The sequence below is a fragment of the Triticum urartu genome, chromosome 6, assembly GCF_003073215.2.
Source record: "Triticum urartu cultivar G1812 chromosome 6, Tu2.1, whole genome shotgun sequence".
NCBI lineage: Eukaryota > Viridiplantae > Streptophyta > Magnoliopsida > Poales > Poaceae > Triticum > Triticum urartu.
The window spans coordinates 256,978,172-256,999,057 of record NC_053027.1 but is presented as its reverse complement, the minus strand read 5'-3'; positions in this window follow the sequence as shown (position 1 = coordinate 256,999,057).

The following is a 20,886-nucleotide window of genomic DNA, read 5'->3' as shown; positions in this document are numbered from 1 at the left end:
AAATTCTGTCTAGTTTATTTTAAGATTTATTTGAAAATTTTCCAAACAACTTTTTTGTACTGTTTTTGAAATATGTGTTATTTGCATATTTTTGAAAATAGGATTTTGGAAGAGAAGAAAGCTTTCAAAAGTTTGGAGTGCACCCTGCCTTTCCACACCATTGAAGGCAAGCATTCTGAACCCCGGAATAATATTTTTGGTGTGTTAGTTGACACGTTTATAACACCACCTTATATCGGAGAACTTGTTATTTCATGTGATATGATCATTTGCATGAATGCATATTAGTGATTTCCTTGCTGTTGGAAATGAATATACTTGTGATGGTAATCATCCTCATGTGCCTTGCATGCATGCCGGAAAGAAATCCGGGAAAGCCTCTGCCTTGGGTAGGCGTGAGCTTATCGCCGGTCTTCGTCGGGACGGTTATGTCCGGTATGGCATGGTAAGGTATATTGAGTGGTGATTTTGTTGGTTGAAATATATTTGTTATACATGTCATGCAGGGAATTTATAAACCTCCTGAGTCGACCGTAGACCGAGTCTTGTTCCAGTAACCCCCATACTTGTCGTACTACCACTTGTCCCTGCCGCAGGTAGGGTATGGTTCAGTAAGTCGTCAACCCCTTTCAAGCACACACCGTACAGAGAGGCCATGGTGGAAGATACCGGTTGTAGCGGTAGGCAGGCCACCTGGTCCGGGGGCATGGGTGTTTCCGGTTGGGACCGAGAGGGGAGGCCACCCCTTAGAGCGCGGCGATATAAATTTGATCCCATGCTACGCGAGGTTGTAGCCTCCCCACTTAGAGTTTTGCTTAACAAGTGTCGTGGGTGATTCCAGACACCGATGAGTTAAGCTGGTGTGTGCAAGTTAGGCGTGTTTTCAACTAAAAGGCCGTAGACGGAATTAGTTCCGATGAACTAAAGGAATCCGTTACTCGTGGGTAAAGAGTACACCCTCTGCAGAGATTAAACCTATTCGAATAGCCGTGTCCATGGTCAAGGATTACAGTCTGGGATGGGTCAAGTGTTGGTCTTAGTGTCGGTCTTCGGAGATGAATTATTGTTAAACCAAACTTGGATATCGACTGGTTACTTGTGAGGACCATGATTATTATTTTGTGATGGACTAACCTGTTGCATTATGTGTATTATTGAGTATCCCTGGGACGGTTCTACCTCCTAGATATTCATTGTGATTATCTATCTTATAAGCCCTTTATGTCGTGTCGCTCAGACGCCCGACTATGGCATTTCTTTTAAAGCCCTTTATGTGGTGTCGCTCAGACGCCCGACTGTGGCATTTCTTTTAAAGCCCTTTATGTGGTGTCGCTCAGACGCCCGACTGCGGCATTTTATTCCCACTCTATTACTGCTTATTCATGTTGCATGAAAATAACCTGCTTGCATGCATAAAAGATGTTTTATTTATGACTGACGATGTGATCATAGAATTTTTCAGTGCATGTTTATCAATTATATTATACCTGTGTTCTTAATGTTTGCGAGTACATTCAAAGTACTCACTGGCTTGTCCCTGGCTATTGTCTTGGCCAGATTGCTTGCTTGGAGAGGAGCGTGGCGATGATAGCCTCGGGACCTAAGCAACGGTGATAGCAGCCTCGCGAAGATAGGAGTTAACCTGGTCAGCTGTTCCTGTGGGAAATGGAGTCCCATAGACCGTGATGATACACAAACCTCTTCCGCCATCGACCACTGGAAACCCAATTGTTGTACTCACAGGCCAAAATGGTCTTGTACTACATATTTTGTATTTTTCTTGGAATTTCTGTATCAAGTTGGAGCCTCATCAGCTAACAGTAATCCTGGGGCTGATGAGCACGACGGTCTTTTTCTGGAAATTTATACCCGGAAAACCCGGTCGTGACAACAGTATATTCATAAAGACTGTATCGAGTGGTGAACGCGGTCTTGGGAATATCCTCCTTTATTTTGAGCTGATGATATCCGGTCCTCAAATCAACTTTGGAGAATACTTTGGCCCCACTGAGTTGATCAAACAAATCGTCAATCCTTGGCAGTGGATACTTGTTCTTGATGATGATGGCATTCAGCTGTCGGTAGTCTATGCACATTCGTAGACTGCCATCCTTTTTGTCCACAAATATCACTGGCGATCTCCATGGTGAAGAGCTTGGGCAGATGTATCCTTTCTGCAGCATGTCATCCAGCCGTTTCTTTAATTCCACCAATTCCGAGGAAGGCATCTGATAGTATTTCTTGTGTATCGGTGCGGTTCCAGGCACCAAGTCAATTGCAAACTCCAGTTCTCTATCTGGCGGCATGCCTAATAATTCTTCAGGAAATACATCTGGATACTCACTGCCACTGGAATTAGTTCCACCTCTTCCGCCACGGCGGTGAAAATCATATCCTTCTTGGGTATGCTTTTGTGGGCATAAAAACTCATGGTGCGACCTTCCGTATTTGTCATGGTAACTACTCTGGTCGCACAGTTGATGCATACTTGGTATTGGGTCAACCAATTCATTCCCAGAATAATATCCAATTTGCTATAATCGATGATTATCAGAGATGTTGGAAAATTGATGCCCCTGATGTCAGTTTCCAAATTGCGGCAGACTAGATTGCTTTTGAGCAGGGATCCCGGGGATTGTACCAGCATTTGTTTTCCCAAAATCGAGCAAGGAAATTAGTTTTGGGTAGCAAAACTTCGTGAAATAAAAGAGTGGGAAGCCCCAGAGTCAAATAAAATTACGGCGGGTATGTTATTAACAAGGAACATACCAATGACGACTTCCGGGTCCTCTTGGGCTTCGTCTACGGAGATATGATGGATTTGCCCTTGGATGGTACTTGGGGCGGAATACGGCTCCATGTATTTGACTTGCGGATGGAATGGAGCTGTGTTTTTGTTGTTCTTGGGGTACTGTCTGGCGCATTGTCCTATTTGCCCATAGCTAAAACAGGAATTGTTGCGCTGACAATCCTCGCGCACCGGGCTGGTCACGATATTCTTGACTTGGGTGGTGGTCCTGTTAACATTTTTCTACCAGTTGGGTTTGTACTCAACCTGAGTCTGTTGCCAAGTACGAGCCTTATGCACTAGTTGCATATCCTTTTCGGCTTGAATTTGTGCTTGTGGTCATTAATAGCTGGCTTGTTGTCGTGTAGGAGCTTGTGTTCCCTTTCTATGATGAGGGCCTTGTTCACCAGAGTTAGGAAGTCCGGAAAATCAAACATGCTGAGCATGCACCTGAGATGCTGATTCAGTCATCCAAGAAATCTGTCGATCTTCCGTTCTTCTGTGGCCACATCATAGAGAGAATAGCGGGCCAAATGATTGAATTTATTCAGGTACTCGCTGACTGTCATGCTGCCTTGAGTGAGGGCGAGGAATTCGCGCTGCTTGATTTTCATAATCCTGGTGGGAATATGATACTTCCGGAAATGATCCTTGAATTTAGTCCAAGTAATTTCCTCGTCCGCGGGCCATATGGCCTTAGCATTATCCCACCATATAGCGGCAGGTCCTTCGAGATAATGCGTTGCGAAGGAACCTTGTCTCCCTCTTTAGTGTGAGCAATCTCCAGTTTCCTCTCAATAGTCCTTAACCAATCATCGGCGTCCAATGGATCAATAACTTGGCTGAAGCTGGGAGGCTTGGTCCGCTGAAAATCTGACAGCTTGGAGTGATGACCATTCTGGCTTCCATTCTGCCCAACCATAACTTCCACACTTTTCAATATTTCTAGCAGATTGTTGCTCCTTCTTTCTTCAAACATTCGCAGGATTTGCTCAGTGGAAGGCGGATGTGGCTGTGGAGACGGAGGTGGCTGGTATGGCTCGGGGGAATGTCCTGCCTGTCTTGGGGAGCAACGGACAGGGACATCCTCACAAGCTTGGCTGCTGCTGCCTCCCTATGTCATCATATTATTTATTTCCCAATACATAGCAACCACGATGAGAAAAATCCAACATGGGAGGAAAGCCATTGACAAATCCCGGAAGAAAACAACGAAAGAAAACCAAAGTGAATAAAAGGTTCCAACATAATTATAGATAGACTCATCATGAAAGTAACCATCACAACGAGCCTACTACCATCATACATGAAACTAAGCATCGTGACATGTGCGATTACACCCATACAGCATACTCATGACAGAAACGATACTCTAACGGTCTACTGCTCGGACGGTGCTGCTGCAGGCTCCTCTCCTGAGTCGGACCCAGATCTTGAACTGGTAGTAGAGACCTCCGGGTTAAGAGAGACGCGTTGGTGCTGCCTCGAGGGCTCTCCCTCAGGGGCAGGTGCGGGATGGGAGCTAAGCATAGGAGCTGCAGGAGTAGCGACAAGGGATGCCCATGCAGTAGGAGCACTGCAAGGGGTCACTGCCAGAGGGTTAACGGTACTCTGCGAGGTCACCGGAGGTACGGAAACTGGAGGATCGAAACCGAAAGTAGGAAGAGGGTTCCTAGTACGAGCAGAGGCGAGAGCTGTCCGGGCGCAGGTTAGCTCCCGAGCTAACTCGTAGTTTAGGAGATAGCTGGCAGTGATATAAAGGGAAAGGTGGCTAGTGGGATGATCATACGCCAGATTAATCAAAAGAAAGCGGATACGCCCATTCTCGTGCAGAGATGGGTAGTAGAAGAGACCTGGGTGGGTGTGCATGCGAACCTCTTTGTAGCGCAAGTCTCCAAGAGCCTCGATAGCGGCAAACTGGACCGCCTGAGATGGCGTAGAAGCGAGACCACCCTTAGTAGAACGAGTGTAAGCACCGAAAGGGGAACTATGGTGTAGAGTGTCCTCAACATAATACTCATACAATGCACCAGCCAGATGCTCCCGATACACCCGATACTCTGGATCAACACCCTCTGGGTAGGGTCGTCGCCACACATTCTGAAGTAGGTGCGGCGATGTGTACGGAGTTGGCTCAGGATGGTACAAAATCAGTTGTGGATCCAAACATGCATGCAATGCAGCAACCAATTTCTATGACTACCGGCACTCAGGCGAAGCAATCTACTATTCCACTAACGCACTAACGGTCTAGCGTGTCCTACAATTAGCGCGGCTCTGATACCAAGTGTTGTGGCACCCCGGCTCAGAGCAACCGGTTTACCTTGCATTGCCAGCCCAGAGATCACGTCTTCTGGCAATACACAACAACATGGTACAGAATCAACCGCTTTATTGATGCTAGCGGATTACATAAGTCTGATATTACATCGAGATACAAGGCCAAGTGGCACACTCGGTGCGGCTAAACAGTATGTACATTATTTAATGAACATGACGGGGGCCTCGATCACACGAACTACACGGTAGCGGAAGAACGAAGAAGTGGAAACTCCATGGCATAGGGACACCGACGTGGAGACGGCCTAGACGTGAGATGCGCTCTGATGCGAACCAACTTGCCTGAAAGCTGGCATGACATGCCAGGTCAGTACATTGAATGTACTTGCAAGCTCACAACAAACATAAGCATGATGACAAACAGTATCATGACAATTAATCAGGTCAATGCAATACAAGAAATACTAGTAATGCGGTGGAATCCACATGTGCACCGAGTCTCGCGGACTCGGTTACCAGACGGGTTACCTCGTAACCAAACGGTGACCATACCTGGGTCACAACTGAAACCAATCACTCATGATGCAACTCATGAGTTCATGAAACATCACGAAACCAGTGCCAACAACAATCATTTAGGGTGCAAGATTAATGATAAAAGTGGATCCATGGTGTGACTTACTTCCGAGCTATGCCCATAACCGAGGGCACGGCTATCGATAAATTAAATACACTCTGCAGAGGTAGCGCACTTTACCCACACCACGGAACCCATGGCCTCGCACTCCCATTCGGGTGGACCAACGACGTTCTGACGAAACCCTCCCCTTGTCATGACACTCTTCTGGCCACTGCGACCGATTCCCCCTCATGGCTAGGTCTTGGGTGGCCCCGTGCCTACCAAAGGCACCAACGGCCACTATCATGGCAAAAACGGTCCCAAACGGCGACAAGGTACCATAAAACAAAATGAACACACAAGGTTATGTCTGCTTACCGGGCCAGGGTATGCACGCCCATAACCTTCCCTCGCAGGAGGCACCGGTGAGAGGCACAACAAAGGACCGAATCAAGACCCCCCAATAAGGTAAATGTGGTCGCACTGAGTAAAACCCGATTCAGTGGCACCATGATGGGATCAACATCATATTCTAGTTGGACTTAATCAAGTTTAATTTTGAAATAAAAACTTTATATAAACAACCCATAATATGCCATGATCATGCAACTAATCGACATGCAAAGCTAGCAACTCATAGATACAGATCAACATAATTATCTTGCACTACTCTTGATTAAAAACTTTACTGGTTCTACCTCATTTTTAATATCATGCAATATTTGGATTAACTCATAATTCATATGAATATATCACTTAATAAAAGAACCATCATTATTTATCATTGCAATATAACTAAAGCAAAATTTTATTCTACTTGACTACTCTAGTCCATGCATTCAACCAGAGAATTAAACAAGCACTTGCAAGCATGATAAAGTAACTAGCACTCAACAAAATTTATTTAACAAGTTTTAAATGCAAATAAGAACTAATATTCAAGTAGAAAATCATAGATATTGAGATAACACCATCCAAATGCTGGTGTGGCTTGCCTTAGTGCAGAGGAGGATCACACTCCTCCTGGTTGACTTCAAGACAAGTTTCTTCTTCTGAAAATATTTAAAAATCACAAAAACAAAAATCAAAATCCTCTCTAAATAGCACCGGAAATTCTATACAGCAAGGAAAATCCACATTTTGGTGTGCTGCTAGAGCTTTCTGAAATAAAGACAATGCAAAAAGAATCAACTCATTTGGACTTATAGGCTAGAAGTTGTGGCTGGTCAAAGTTTTAGTCAAAATCTGATTAAATTTGGATAATTCAGAAAATCCTGGGGGGTGACGTCAAAGGCATAAAGAGGGAGTACGACTCCACTCGTACCGCGCCGGGCGCGAGTGGTGAGTCTGACACTGGGCCCCGCCCGTCAAGAGAGAGAGAGAGAGAGAGAGATTAGAGTGCGACGGCGCTTCGTCGGAGCTTACGTCGGTGAGGAGTGGGTTTGGGGCTAAACCAGAGGGATAGAAATGAAGAGGGGTTCTCGGTGCACCTGCCCATACCCGTGGCTTGCCGTGGGATGGCCGGAGCTGCTCGCAGTCAAGCTTGCAAGCGACGGTGGCGGACGGGACTTGCCGAAGAGGAAGAAGGCGATGGTGAGAGGCGGCTCCGAGGGCTCAGCAGCGTCCAGGCGGCACCAGAGGATCCGCGATGCCACGCCCGACAGGTTGGTCGAGCTCGAGGGCCACCGGAGCGAGGTGGCGGGGCTGCGGAGCTCACCGGAGTTCTCTAGTCAGGGTTGACGGCCAGAGGCCTGCCCAACCGGGCTACGGTGTTCCTACGTGGTCGTGGCGGTGGTGAGGAGTGGTGTGAGGCTTGGAAGCAAGGAGAGGGGCTCTATATATAGCCGGAGCGAGAGGGGGTAACGTGGCACCGCAGGAGTGCTCTAGAAACCGGGGAACGACGACGAAAGGTGCCAGTGCGAGGGGGCAAGGTTTCAGCGTCAAGGCGGAGGCTGTCCACGCTCGCGGACGAGCACGGGGAGCACTAGAGAAGAAGACAAGGGCACGAGCGCGTTGTGGCATTTGGCCGCGATGTGCCCATGCTCGCTGCGGCGTCTCCGGCATCGGCGAGCGCCAGGGAGGGGTCATGGATGATGGGTCGAGGCTGGTGGCACGGCGCGACAGTCGTCGGCGAGCTCTGGCTCAAGCATGCGCCGAACGGAAGCGTTGGCGCTACCCAGAGTGCGTCGAACGTGTGCCAGACGTCGTGTCTTCACGCGGTCACATCCCTGGCATGGTCAAAACGGTGCCCACGCACGGCCAAACCATGTCTGGGCTAAAGTCCACGCAGTGTTTAGTCTAGAGGAGCTGAGGACACATCACCGGGCCGACCAGATTTGGCGCAACCAACTTGCCAAGTTTCTGACCAGGAACTTGGTCGCCAAGTTTGGCTAGCTTCTAGATGGCCATTAGGGCTTATCTCCTGGGATTAATGGTTTCTTAGGAGGGTAATTTGGCTCAAGAAAAAGCAAGGCCAAAAGATCAAGGAAAAATGTACTTATTGTACAAACTGAAATTTTGGGCCACAAGAGAAATTATTTTCTATAGCAAAAATATTACAAAAAGTCATGCAATATTTTTGCTTGGGAAGGTGTGCCAAGGTCCGAAGAATATTCAAGAATTATTTCAGATTTTTCGGAGCAATAAAAATGAGGGTTGCTTTGGAGCACTAGTTTCTAAAAAGAGTTTCAGAGAGGAAAATGAATATTTTTCTTTTATGAAAAATATTCATTTGATTATTTTGGGGCTTTATCAGAGAAATAAGGTTGAATGAGAAGTATATGGGTCACTTGGGTGAAAGTCAAGGGCATGCCCAAGTGACAAGTGCATTTAAATTGATTCCAAAAAATCAAAATCAATGCAAAGGCAAAAACCAAGTCCAGAAAAAGAGAGAAGGCAAAATCCAGGCTGTCATAACCATGTACCTAAACCGCATCATAAAGTGGTGATTCAAAGTTTGTTGCCCTGAGAAACAAGCATCGAAGAAACATATGTGGGTTGATCCCATTTTTGTTCACTCTAGCCACCTACTCCTATGTGTGGATAGCAAATCTAGTCCTGGTCATAACACTGTGCACATCATTTCCCCTATATTTCCCTTTTCGACCAAGAGATCGGTTGGATGACCAGTCTATACTACTTTCACCCCCTTTCTTTCCTGTTTGTACAAAGTCCGATGCACATACTAAATTTTCCCCCTTTATTTCTTGTTTGAACCAAGTACAAGAGTCGACTCCATGAAGTAGCTTTACCTCTAACAATAGAAAAAAATTAGGTCATGTTGGACCATCAAATCAAGCCTAGCTACGAGGGGGGCTCAGAGGTAGAAAATGATGCACATGCAGCAACGTAGCGAGCTGGGGAAGTAGAACTAGGCCGGTTTCGAAGGAAGATATACCTGAAGGTCGTCGGGATGAGGACAGGTGGGCGGTGGGAGGCCTGATCCACCCACACTAGGGCAGCGACGAAGGGATCGGACGACCTCCCACGCCGGTGCTCGGCCAGAGATAATGGTGCGGCTGGCAGTGGGTCTCCTCCCACGCTGTAGACGATGGCCTAAACACTGCCCCTCATCCCCCTCACCGGCGGAGGGAGATATGTCCGGATCTGTTACCAGTAGTGAGGGTAGAAAGATAGTTTTACCACCGGTATCTTGTTTATATCTAGAGAGGATGAGAGTGTGTGAATAGAGCAACCCTAGCAAGCAAGCGCGGAGGCTCCCGCCTATATATACTAGATGGTACCCCGCACGTTGTTGCGGGAATATTTTGAAACATATTTCAATGTGATTTGTTATGTGAAACATGAATAGTTGAATTAATAATATAAAAAATAAGACTAAAAATACATGTAATTTATTCTGCTTGATTACTATATAGCTATCAAATGTATATTGAATATATATAGCATAATAGAATGAAAATTCTCATGCATGTTTGCATACTGAGATGAGTCTTTTTTCTGTGCATGTCATGATGAAGTGACATGCTTGCGTGTTGAGAGACATATGGTAGTTTGGGTGAGCCTTTTCTCATGAATGTTATGCGATGATGTGGCATTTTTGCATGTTGAGTGAAATAGCTAATTGGGGCTAGCTATTTTTCTCATGTATATTTGCATATTGAGATGAGTCTTTTATCTATGCAGGTCATGATGAGGTGACATGCTTGCATGTTGAGAGACATATAATATGGGGTGGGCCTTTTCTCATGCATGTTGTGTGATGATGTGGCATACTTGCATGTTGAGAGAAATGGTTAGTGGGGGCTAGCTATTTAGATATAGAAGATACGTATAGTGGGGTAGTTTTATTTTTTCACTCCATCAAAACAATCGTTTAACATTGTGTATGTGCCAGGTCGCCATTTTTTGAGTTGTTGACTATTTTTTTGAGATAGCTACCTGCTTATTCCAAGTGGTCTTACTGTCTTCCAAGTCGCACTTTGTATCGTTCAAGTCTGGTACTAGACCCTCCATTGAGTGAACAACCACCACCTCATAAAAATTCCGAACAAGCCCACGGTAAAATTATTGGAAACGTGGGATGCACCAACATGCATTATTATTTATATTTTCTATGTGGGAGTATCCTCAATACAAAATGTGAGAGTACAATCTTTATTGGGCCCCTTTGTAATTTGTGCTAAGTTTTGACCAAATATTTAAATGACAAAATGTTACTCTTTGGATTCGTATTTGAATATAGTTTTCAATGATGTAATTTTTTGTGACATGCATGAACATTTGGTTAGTAAAATATATAGTCAAAATTTGACACAAATTATCACAGAGACCAATAAACCAGGACGGAGCTCCGCGTCTTTCATCCAAACTACTACTCTATTACATGTGGGACATCAAGCATCCGGGCCCATGTGCCATCCAACAAATCACAGCGAGGTGCTACAGTCGAGACTCATCAGTCACCCCGGTGTGGCCTTCATGACCCGTCATATCACAAAACCCACACCTTTACCAGTAGTGGTAAAGTGGCCTCGAAGTTAGATGTAACATCCCAATTTTCAATTTAGATGTTAATCATTAGGTCATCATATGCATTCATGCCCTTTGCATTTTTATTTGGTATTATTTGAATAGTTTGATCCTAAAGACCTTAAGCAACTCAAGGAACATTTGAGAGAGTTGGAGGTTTTCATAAAATTCCAATTTTGAAATTTTCAAAATTGGTAAATTGGATCAAAGTGATTTTTATTTGAAATTATTTTTTCGATTATTTCAAAAATAAATAGAATAATGACAAAAGATAATATGACTTCTTCAAAACAGGGGAAAATGGAAATTTAATTTTAAATAAAAATAGTAGTTTTATTCGAAATTTATTTGAGATTTTATTCGAGTAAATTATAAAAAAAATTGCATTTTAGCCCAGAAAAATGTTCATGATGTCCTAAATATTAGTAGACGACCGCAAAAATTGTTTTCTGGGATTTTAGGATTTTTATTTATTTTATTTTATTGGATTTTTCCGTTCAGGCGAAATTATTTTAAAAAAATCTTTTGGATCGACCGGGTCAAAGGCCCAGCTGTCGCCGCCTTCCCCGTCGTGGCCGACCGGGACTCCACCGGAGTCAAGTGCCGACACGGCCCCTCCCGCAAGCCGTCGCCCCGAGCCTTTATATGGAGCCGTACCCCCTCCTCCTCAGCCACCGCACCCCGCCACCCGTCGTCGCCTGCCACCGCCGCCGCAGCCGCACGCACCGCCGCCCGCGCTGTCACGCCGCTTCCCGCTACCATCGCCTCGCCCCACTTGCCGGAGCCACTCTCGCCGTCGTCGGATGAAGCCGCCGCCGCCGGTTTTCTCACCCCGAGCCGGTATAAAACCGAACCGACGCCCTGGTTTTTTCCGTTTATTCGTTTAGATCGGTTTTATTTGTAGGGTTCGCTAATTAGCGAACGTTCACCCGTTCTTCTCTGTTAGCGAACGATTTCGTTCGTTAGTCTCTGTTAGCGAACGTTCGTCCGATAGATTTTTTTTTTCTATTTTTTTCGTCCAGGGACCTATCTGTAATTACTTTTATCGTAGATTAGTCCCCAATCTTCAAACCTTCGCTACTTTTTGCCCGTTTATCCAAATCCAGTGAAACCAACGCCAAAATCTTCGTCTTGATCCCCTCTTTCCGAATAATAAACTTAAACATGATTTTGAAAATTTAAAATTTGGTTTCAAGCAGATTTGGATTTGAACTTCTTTTGATCGTACTTTGAGTTTCGTAGCTCCGATTCGATTGATTCTTTTTGCAAATCGAAGCTCTTCTTTTGAACTTTCTATTTAGATCGTTTCTTTTGGGTGTTACCTTTGCCTCTTATGCTTGAGTTCTTATGTATTCTATTGTTTGTTCACGATAGAGTTTTCGTAGTGCAAGGCTTGCTACTATGAATCTCTAGGGTTTTTCGATCGTCAGCAAGGCAAGTAACACTTCGATCATATCCCTTTATTACCCAGTTTTTATGCATTAGTTTCAATCCTCAAACATTTCATGAGTAGGATTTGATAACATGTGGGTATTGGGAAGTAGTTGATGAGGTAGTACCTATTGTCTTATATCAAACCCTGGGTATTTACTACGTTATTCTTATACTCCTATGCTATGCTCGTAGATGTGGTTTGGTTTTGAGGGAATTCATGGAAGATGTGAGAGTTATTGTTAACTAAGGTTTAACTTAAGGTGGCTACGTTAATACACATCTTGGTGGATTGGTTGTGGGCACCTGGGGAATCCAGTGTTGTCCTAGGAGATCCCGGGGTACCTATGTGATCATCCTATGGAATGCTACCTAGGCTCATAAGATTATTCATGCTAGAAACTTCCGTATGCAGCCATAAGCCATTATGGGCTCTGGCATAGTTGAGTAAGTTGTGGGAATCCTTTCCATGATGGGCTAGCAGATGTAGGGGATTGTAGGTGTACCGGCCTATCTATCGGTTAAGGGGACCTCCTCGGAAAGACTGTGTCTTGATCATCCATCTCTCAAACATCATGCAGTGCGAGAAATACAACGGAGGAGATCGAGTCTTCTGGAGAAAAGTGCGCAAACCTCTGCAGAGTGTACAAAGTAATCATGGTTATTCGTGTCCCTGGTTATGGACATCTTGAGTATCTCGTGCTTGAATTATTATGTTAATCTCATCACTTTGCTTAATAAATTTGTTGGGTTATTAACTTTAAAATTTGGGATTGAGTTGGGGTTACCTTCTCAATGTTTTCAACAAACTTTGTAGTTAAATAAAATATATTCCTTTGTTGTAGGGAAAAATTATCTTTATGCAAATGATAACCATAGAGCCTCCACCAGCCATATATGCATGTAGTGATAGCTGTTATTTTATTCATTTCTCTATAGTGTTATCTTGCCAGCATATTCCATGCTGACCTACACAGGCTGCAACGTATTATGTTGCAGAATTTTCAGACAAAGAGTAAGGAGCGCTAGGTCATTGTCGTGCACTCAGTTTTGCCGTGGAGTTGGATGGACTCATTTATCTTTGAAGCTTCCATAGTTAACTTATTTAGATGGCCTTCAGCCATATTATTATAATAAGTACTCTTTTGAGACACTTGATGTAATAAGTGTGTGATTGAACTTTGCAATAAATCCTCGAGTACTATGTGTGTCAGCAATACCAATCCAGGGATGCCACTCATGCACAGAGACTTGACTGTTTGAGGTCGGGTCGCTATAAGATGGTATCAGAGCACACGCTGACTGTAGGACGTGACCACTAGGATAAGCCATAGGAAACTATTCTCTACTCATTTCTGACTATTCTCCATTTTCTACTCTATAGATGGCGGCCCCAAGGAACAAGTTCACTCAATCGGATGACGACACTCCTTTTGGACGACACTTGAAGGAAGTCACTAGGTACCTGAGCATCGGAATACCAAGTTTCACCAGGACATGCACCGCCACTTTACTAGAAGAGGAGCGCTAGACGATCCGAGTTCATGTTCCAGGAAGGACGTTCACGCCAGTTACCGAGCCCATCAAGTTTTCCTTTGATGGACCAACCTGGAGTCTAGGAAAGAGCATGGCCGCCCACATCATCATCGGACGCATCGGCGAGGTACACAACAAGGATCTTAAGGACACCATCTATCAGATATGTGGACGCCGAGATGAGCAATGGGAGATGATTTTCACCAGGAGGGATAAATCCATTGCAGCCAACATCCAGGAGTTAAACCAGCACAATTGTCGTCAGGGGAACTAGATGTGCGCCAGCATGATAGACATGAAGAAGGTGTTGACTAGGAACCTGGAGCTAGAAGAGGAACTCAAGTCTACACATGATGGATATGAAGAAGAAATCGCAGTATGATGACCCACAAGTATAGGGGATCTATCATAGTCCTTCGATGAGTAAGAGTGTCGAACCCAACGAGGAGCAGAAGGAAATGATAAGCGGTTTCCAGCAAGGTATTCTCTGCCAGTACTGAAATAAGTGGTAACATGTAGTTTTGTGATAGGATAATTTGTAACGATCAACAAGTAACAAAAGTAAATAAAGTGCAGCAAGGTGGCCCAATCCTTTTTGTAGCAAAGGAAAGTCTGGACAAACTCTTATATAGAGAAAAGCACTCCCGAGGACACATGGGAATATCGTCAAGCTAGTTTTCATCACGCTCATATGATTCGCATTCGGTACTTTGATAGTTTGGTATGTGGGTGGACCGGTGCTTGGGTACTATCCTTACTTGGACAAGCATCCCACTTATGATTAACCTCTATTGCAAGCATCCGCAACTATAACAAAAGTATTAAGGTAAACCTAACCATAGCATGAAACATATGGATCCAAATCAGCCCCTTACGAAGCAACGCATAAACTAGGGTTTAAGCTTCTGTCACTCTAGCAACCCATCATCTACTTATTACTTCCCAATGCCTTCCTCTAGGCCCAAATAATGGTGAAGTGTCATGTAGTCGATGTTCAAATAACACCACTAGAGGAGAGACAACATACATCTCATCAAAATATCGAACGAATACCAAATTCACATGACTACTAATAGCAACACTTCTCCCATGTCCTTAGGAACAAACGTAACTACTCACAAAGCATAAAAATGTTCATATTCAGAGGGGTATTAATATGCATATAGGATCTGAACATATGATCTTCCACCAAATAAACCAATTAGCATCAACTACAACGAGTAATTAACACTACTACCAACCTACTAGCACCAATCCCGGACTTGGAGACAAGAATTGGATACAAGAGGTGAACTAGGGTTTTGAGAGGAGATGGTAATGATGAAGATGTTGATGGAGATTGCCCTCTCCCGATGAGAGGGGCGTTGGTGATGACGATGGCGATGATTTCCCCCTCCGGGAGGGAAGTCTCCCCGGCAGAACAGCTCTGCCGGAGCCTTAAATTGGTTCCGCCAAGGTTCCGCCTCGTGGCGGCGGAGTTCCGTTTGAGAAGATGGCTTGTTATTTTTTCCCATCGAAAGACTTCATATAGCATAAGATGGCCACCGGAGGGCCACCAGGGGGCCCACGAGGTAGGGGCGCGCCCAGGGGGTAGGGCGCACCCCCATCCTCGTGGGCAGGGTGTGGCCCCCTGGTGAATCTCTTCCACTGAGTATTTTTTATATATTCTGAAAACGTCTTCCGTGAAGTTTCAGGACTTTTGGAGCTGTGCAGAATAGGTCTCTAATATTTGCTCCTTTTCCAGCCCAGAATCCCAGCTGCCGGCATTCTCCCTCTTTAGGTAAACCTTGTAAAATAAGAGAGAATAGGCATAAGTATCGTGACATAATGTGTAATAACAGCCCATAATGCAATAAATATCGATATAAAAGCATGATGCAAAATGGACGTATCAACTCCCCCAAGCTTAGACCTCGCTTGTCCTCAAGCGAAAAGCCGAAATCGAAAAATATGTCCACATTTTTAGAGATAGAGGTGTCGATAAAAATAAAATACGGACATGATGGCATCATGATCATTCTTAGAACAGCAACTTATATAATTCTTGTCATATGATTTCTTATGCTAGAGTAATAATTCAATCACAATTTCAAGTATGAATCGTAAACTTTATTGAAAACTAACAAACTAGAATCTCAGTCATTGAAGCAATTGCAATTTATCATAACATTGGAAAGAGTCAACATATAAGAGCTTTTCAGCAAGTCCACATACTCAACTATCATATAGTCTTTCACAATTGCTGACACTCATGCAATACTTATGGGTATGGAATTTTAATCGGACACAAAGAAAGATAGGGGCTTATAGTTTTGCCTCCCAACGTTTTACCTCAAGGGTAATATCAACAATAATAGTTCATGAAAACTCACATCCAATTAGCCATATATACCAGGATCTTTCCAACATACTGTGCTTGCCAAAGGATAAAATGTAAAAAGAAAGGCTGAAGATCACCATGACTCTTATGCAAGGTAGGAGATAAAAGTAAAAGACAGGCCCTTCACAGAGGGAAGCAGAGGTTGTCATCCGCTTTTATGGTTTGATGCACAAAATCTTAGTGCAAGAGAACATCACTTTATATTGCCACTTGTGATATGGACCTTTATTATGCAGTCTGTCGCTTTTATTTCTTCCATATCACACGATCGTGTAAAGCTTATTTTCTCCCACACTAATAAGTTATACATATTTAGAGAGCAATTTCTATTACTTGCATCGATGACAACTTACTTAGAGGATCTTACTCAATCCATAGGTAGTTGTAGTGGACTCTCATGGCAAAACTGGTTTAAGGATATTTGTGTGACGCCCCCGATTTGACCGTACATTAATCATACACGCAAACGTGTACGATCAAGATCAGGGACTCACGGGAAGATATCACAACACAACTCTACAAATAAAATAAGTCATACAAGCATCATATTACAAGCCAGGGGCCTCGAGGGCTCGAATACAAGAGCTCGATCATAGACGAGTCAGCGGAAGCAACAATATCTGAGTACAGACATAAGTTAAACAAGTTTGCCTTAAGAAGGCTAGCACAAACTGGGATACAGATCGAAAGAGGCGCAGGCCTCCTGCCTGGGATCCTCCTAACTACTCCTGGTCGTCGTCAACGGGCATCACGTAGTAGTAGGCACCTCCGGTGCAGTAGGAGTCGTCGTTGAAGGTGGCTTCTGGCTCCTGGGCTCCAACATCTGGTTGCGACAATCAGGTAGAAGGGATAGGGGAAAAAGAGGGAGAAAGCAACCGTGAGTACTCATCCAAAGTACTCGCAAGCAAGAAGCTACACTACATATGCATGGGTAAATGTGTAAAGGGCCATATCGGTGGACTGAACTGCAGAAAGCCAGAATAAGAGGGGGATAGCTAATCCTTTCGAAGACTACGCTTCTGGTAGCCTCCGTCTTGCAGCATGTAGAAGGGAGTAGACTGAAGTCCTCCAAGTAGCATCGCATAGCATAATCCTAACCGATGATCCTCCCCTCGTCGCCCTGTGAGAGAGCGACCACCGGTTGTATCTGGCACTTGGAAGGGTGTGTTTTATTAAGTATCCGGTTCTAGTTGTCATAAGGTCAAGGTACAACTCCAAATCATCCTGTTACCGAAGATCACGGCTATTCGAATAGATTAACTTCCCTGCAGGGGTGCACCACATACCCCAACACGCTCGATCCCATTTGGCCGGACACACTTTCCTGGGTCATGCCCGGCCTCGGAAGATCAACACGTCGCAGCCCCACCTAGGCACAACAGAGAGGTCAGCACGCCGGTCTAAACCTAAGCGCACAGGGGTCTGGGCCCATCGCCCTTAGCACACCTGCACGTTGCGTGGGCGGCCGGAAGCAGACCTAGCCTAGTGGCGTTCCAGTCCAATCCAGCGCGCGCCGCTCCGTCGCTGACGTCAAGAAGGCTTCGGCTGATACCACGACGCCGGGATACCCATAACTACTCCCGCGTAGATGGTTAGTGCGTATAGACCAAATGGCCAGACTCAGATCAAATACCCAGATCTCGTTAAGCGTGTTAAGTATCCGCGAACGCCGACCAGGGCCAGGCCCACCTCTCTTCTAGGTGGTCGGAACCTGCCCTGCCGCTCCGCCTCAAAGATCCACTCGCGGGTGCTCCTACGAGCCGACCCGTCTTTAGTCACCACATGCATCATGTATAAAGTATATAGTATATACCCGTGATCAACTCCCGAGTGATCACGGCCCGATAGTATAGCATGGAAGACGGACAAGGATGTAGGGCCACTGATGATAAGCGAGCATCCTATACTAAGCATTAGGAGTGCAGGTAAAGGTAACAACAGTAGTAGCAAGGACAGGCTATGCATCAGTATAGGATTAACGGGAAACAATAACATGCTACACTACTCTAATGCAAGCAGTAAGAGAAGAGTAGGCGATATCTGGTGATCAAAAGGGGGGGGCTTGCCTGGTTGCTCTAGCAAGAGAGAGGGGTCGTCAACACCGTAGTCGTACGGGGTAGCAGCGGCGTCGGTCTCGGTGTCTAGCGAGAGAAGAGGGGGAAGAAACAATAAATATAATGCAAGCATATGCATAGTGATGCATGACATGACAAGTAGCGGTGCTAGGGGTGCCCTATCGCGGTATGAGGTGATACCGGTGAAGGGGGGAAACATCCGGGAAAGTATCCCCGGTGTTTCGCGTTTTCGGACAGATGACACAGGGGGAAATTTGCGTGTTCGCTATGCTAGGGATGCGTGGCGAATAAACGGACTGCGTATTCAAATTCGTCTCGTCGTTCTGAGCAACTTTCATGTACAAAGTTTTTCCAACCGGGCTACGGTTTATTTTATATTGATTTTCTAAAGTTTAAATCATTTTTAGAATTTATTTAATTAATTTAATCAACATTATCCAGAATAGTGTCTGCTGACGTCAGCATGACGTCAGCATGACATCAGTAGTTGACTTGGTCAACCTGACAAGTGGGTCCCGTTCGTCATTGACTGTTTAACTAATTAGGGTTTAATTAAGCTAACTAGTTAATTAGGTTAATTAAACATGATTAATTAACTTAATTAATTAATTAATTAATTAATTTAATTATTATTCATTTATTTTTAATTTATTTAATTTAAATTTTTATTATTATATTTTATTTTTTAATCATTTTTTGGCGTGGGCCCCGTTGTCATAGGCACAGGGGGTGGTTAACGGGCGCTGAGTTAGCGGTGGCGGGCGCCACCCGCTCGGGGCCGAGCCCAACCAAGGGCACGGGGCGAGGCCACCGGAGCACGACGGCATAGCGATGTCGGGGCCGGCAGAGGTGTAGGCCACGGCGAGAGGGGTTCCAGGGCGGCAGCGGTGAGGGGCTGGGCGTGGCAAGGGGCGGCCCAGGCGAGCGCTCCAGGCGCAGCGGACAGGAGCCGGTGGCGGAAAGGCATGCGCGGGGACAGCGGGGAGCGACGGCACGGCGAGCCGGGCCTGGGCTGCCGCGCGCGCAGGGCGCGAGGCGTGCGCGGGGAGGAGGGGGCTTGGCCTGGCGCGCAGTCGGGCGGCCAGGGACGCGGGCGACGGCGTGGCCGACGCGGTGGTGCTCGTGCACGGCTGCGGGACGACGCGAGGAGCCGGGAGGAAGAGAGGCCGGGGGCCTCACCGTGGATCCGTAGGGTCAGGGGCAACAGGGGGGCGAGGAGGCGGGCGGAGACGACGCGGCGCAGGGGATGCAGTCCGGCGGGGTAGGGCTCCGGCGATGGCGGAGCGGTCCGGCGAGTCGAGGAGGCCCTCGAGCGGCAGCGGATGGGGCGCGGTCGTCGGGGCTCGGGGTGGCGCGGGGTCCAGCCCCCGATCCAGCTCGTGTCGAGGGGGGCGCTGTGCGGGAGGAGTCGGAGGGCGGGCGACGGGGCGGGAGGCAGGAGGCGCCGGCGGAGACGGGCGGCGCCGGCCGGTAACGGGGCGCAGGGATGAGGCGGCGGGGTCGGGCCTCTCCCCGATCCAGATCGGGGGAGGGAGCGAGGGGGGGCGAGTGGGGGAGAGTGGGGATCGGGTGAGGGTTAGGGTTCGGGGGGGGTGGACCGGGGTTAATGGTGGGGGGTGTGCCGGCCTGGTTGCCCGATGCTAGCTGGGCAAGGCCCAGCGAGGGGAGGGGGGTTTCCCCTTTTTTGGTTTGTTTTCTGTTTTCCTTTTTTTTATTTTCTCTTCTGTTTTAATTCATTTTAAGTATTTAGGTCTTTTATAAAGGCATGGATCCCACACCATAAATTCCTAGGCATTTATTTGCACACCTCGAACATTTTTGTTTTAAATTTTGAAAAGTTTTTATCCTTTGGTTGATTTTGAATTTGAATTTGAATCAGTTTCGAACTAGCACGAGATTAGGAATAGTAATCGAGGTGACGTGGCACTATTAGCAGAGGTTCACTGTAGCTTAATTACCCGGGCGTTACAATTTGGAAGCACAAGTAGTATCTCTACTTGGTGCGATGAATTTGGCTAGCATGAGGGGGAAAGGCAAGCTCAACCATGTTGGATGATCCATGACAATATAATTTATCTCACATGTAAGAAAACATAACTCATTACGTTGTCTTCCTTGTCCAACATCAACTCTTTAGCATGTCATATTTTAATGAGTGCTCACAATCATAAAAGATGTCCAAGATAGTATATTTATATGTGAAGACCTCTCTTTCTTTATTACTTCCTATTAATTGCAACGATGACCAAAACTATGTTTTTCAACTCTCAACAACTTTTATTCATCATACTTTTTTCTATGTGAGCTCATTACTCTCCATGAGATTCACATGATCTCTTTGTTTCTTTTTATTTCTTTCTTTTTTCTTTTATTCACTTAGGATCATGGCAAAAGAAGCTCTTGACTCAACACTAATCTTTATTATATAGCTCACAGACTCGATTACATAGAAGAACTATAAAGCAAAACTCACAACTAGATCATACTAAAACTTTTATTCTACTAGATCAAGATATTACCAAAAGGATCGAACTAAGAAAAACGATAAAGATAAAAGTGATGGTGATACGATACCGGGGAACTCCCCCAAGCTTGGCAGTTGCCAAGGGGAGTGCCCATACCAGATACTCTATTCTTCTTTGTTGGTGGAGACGGTGGTGATTTTGTTGATGGCGTAGGCTTGTCGTCCTTCTTCCAAGGCATAGGCTCACCATCATAGAAAGATGACCGAGTCTCCTAAAACCTCAAATCTGCAGCCAAACTCATCCTCTTGAATCTATATTCA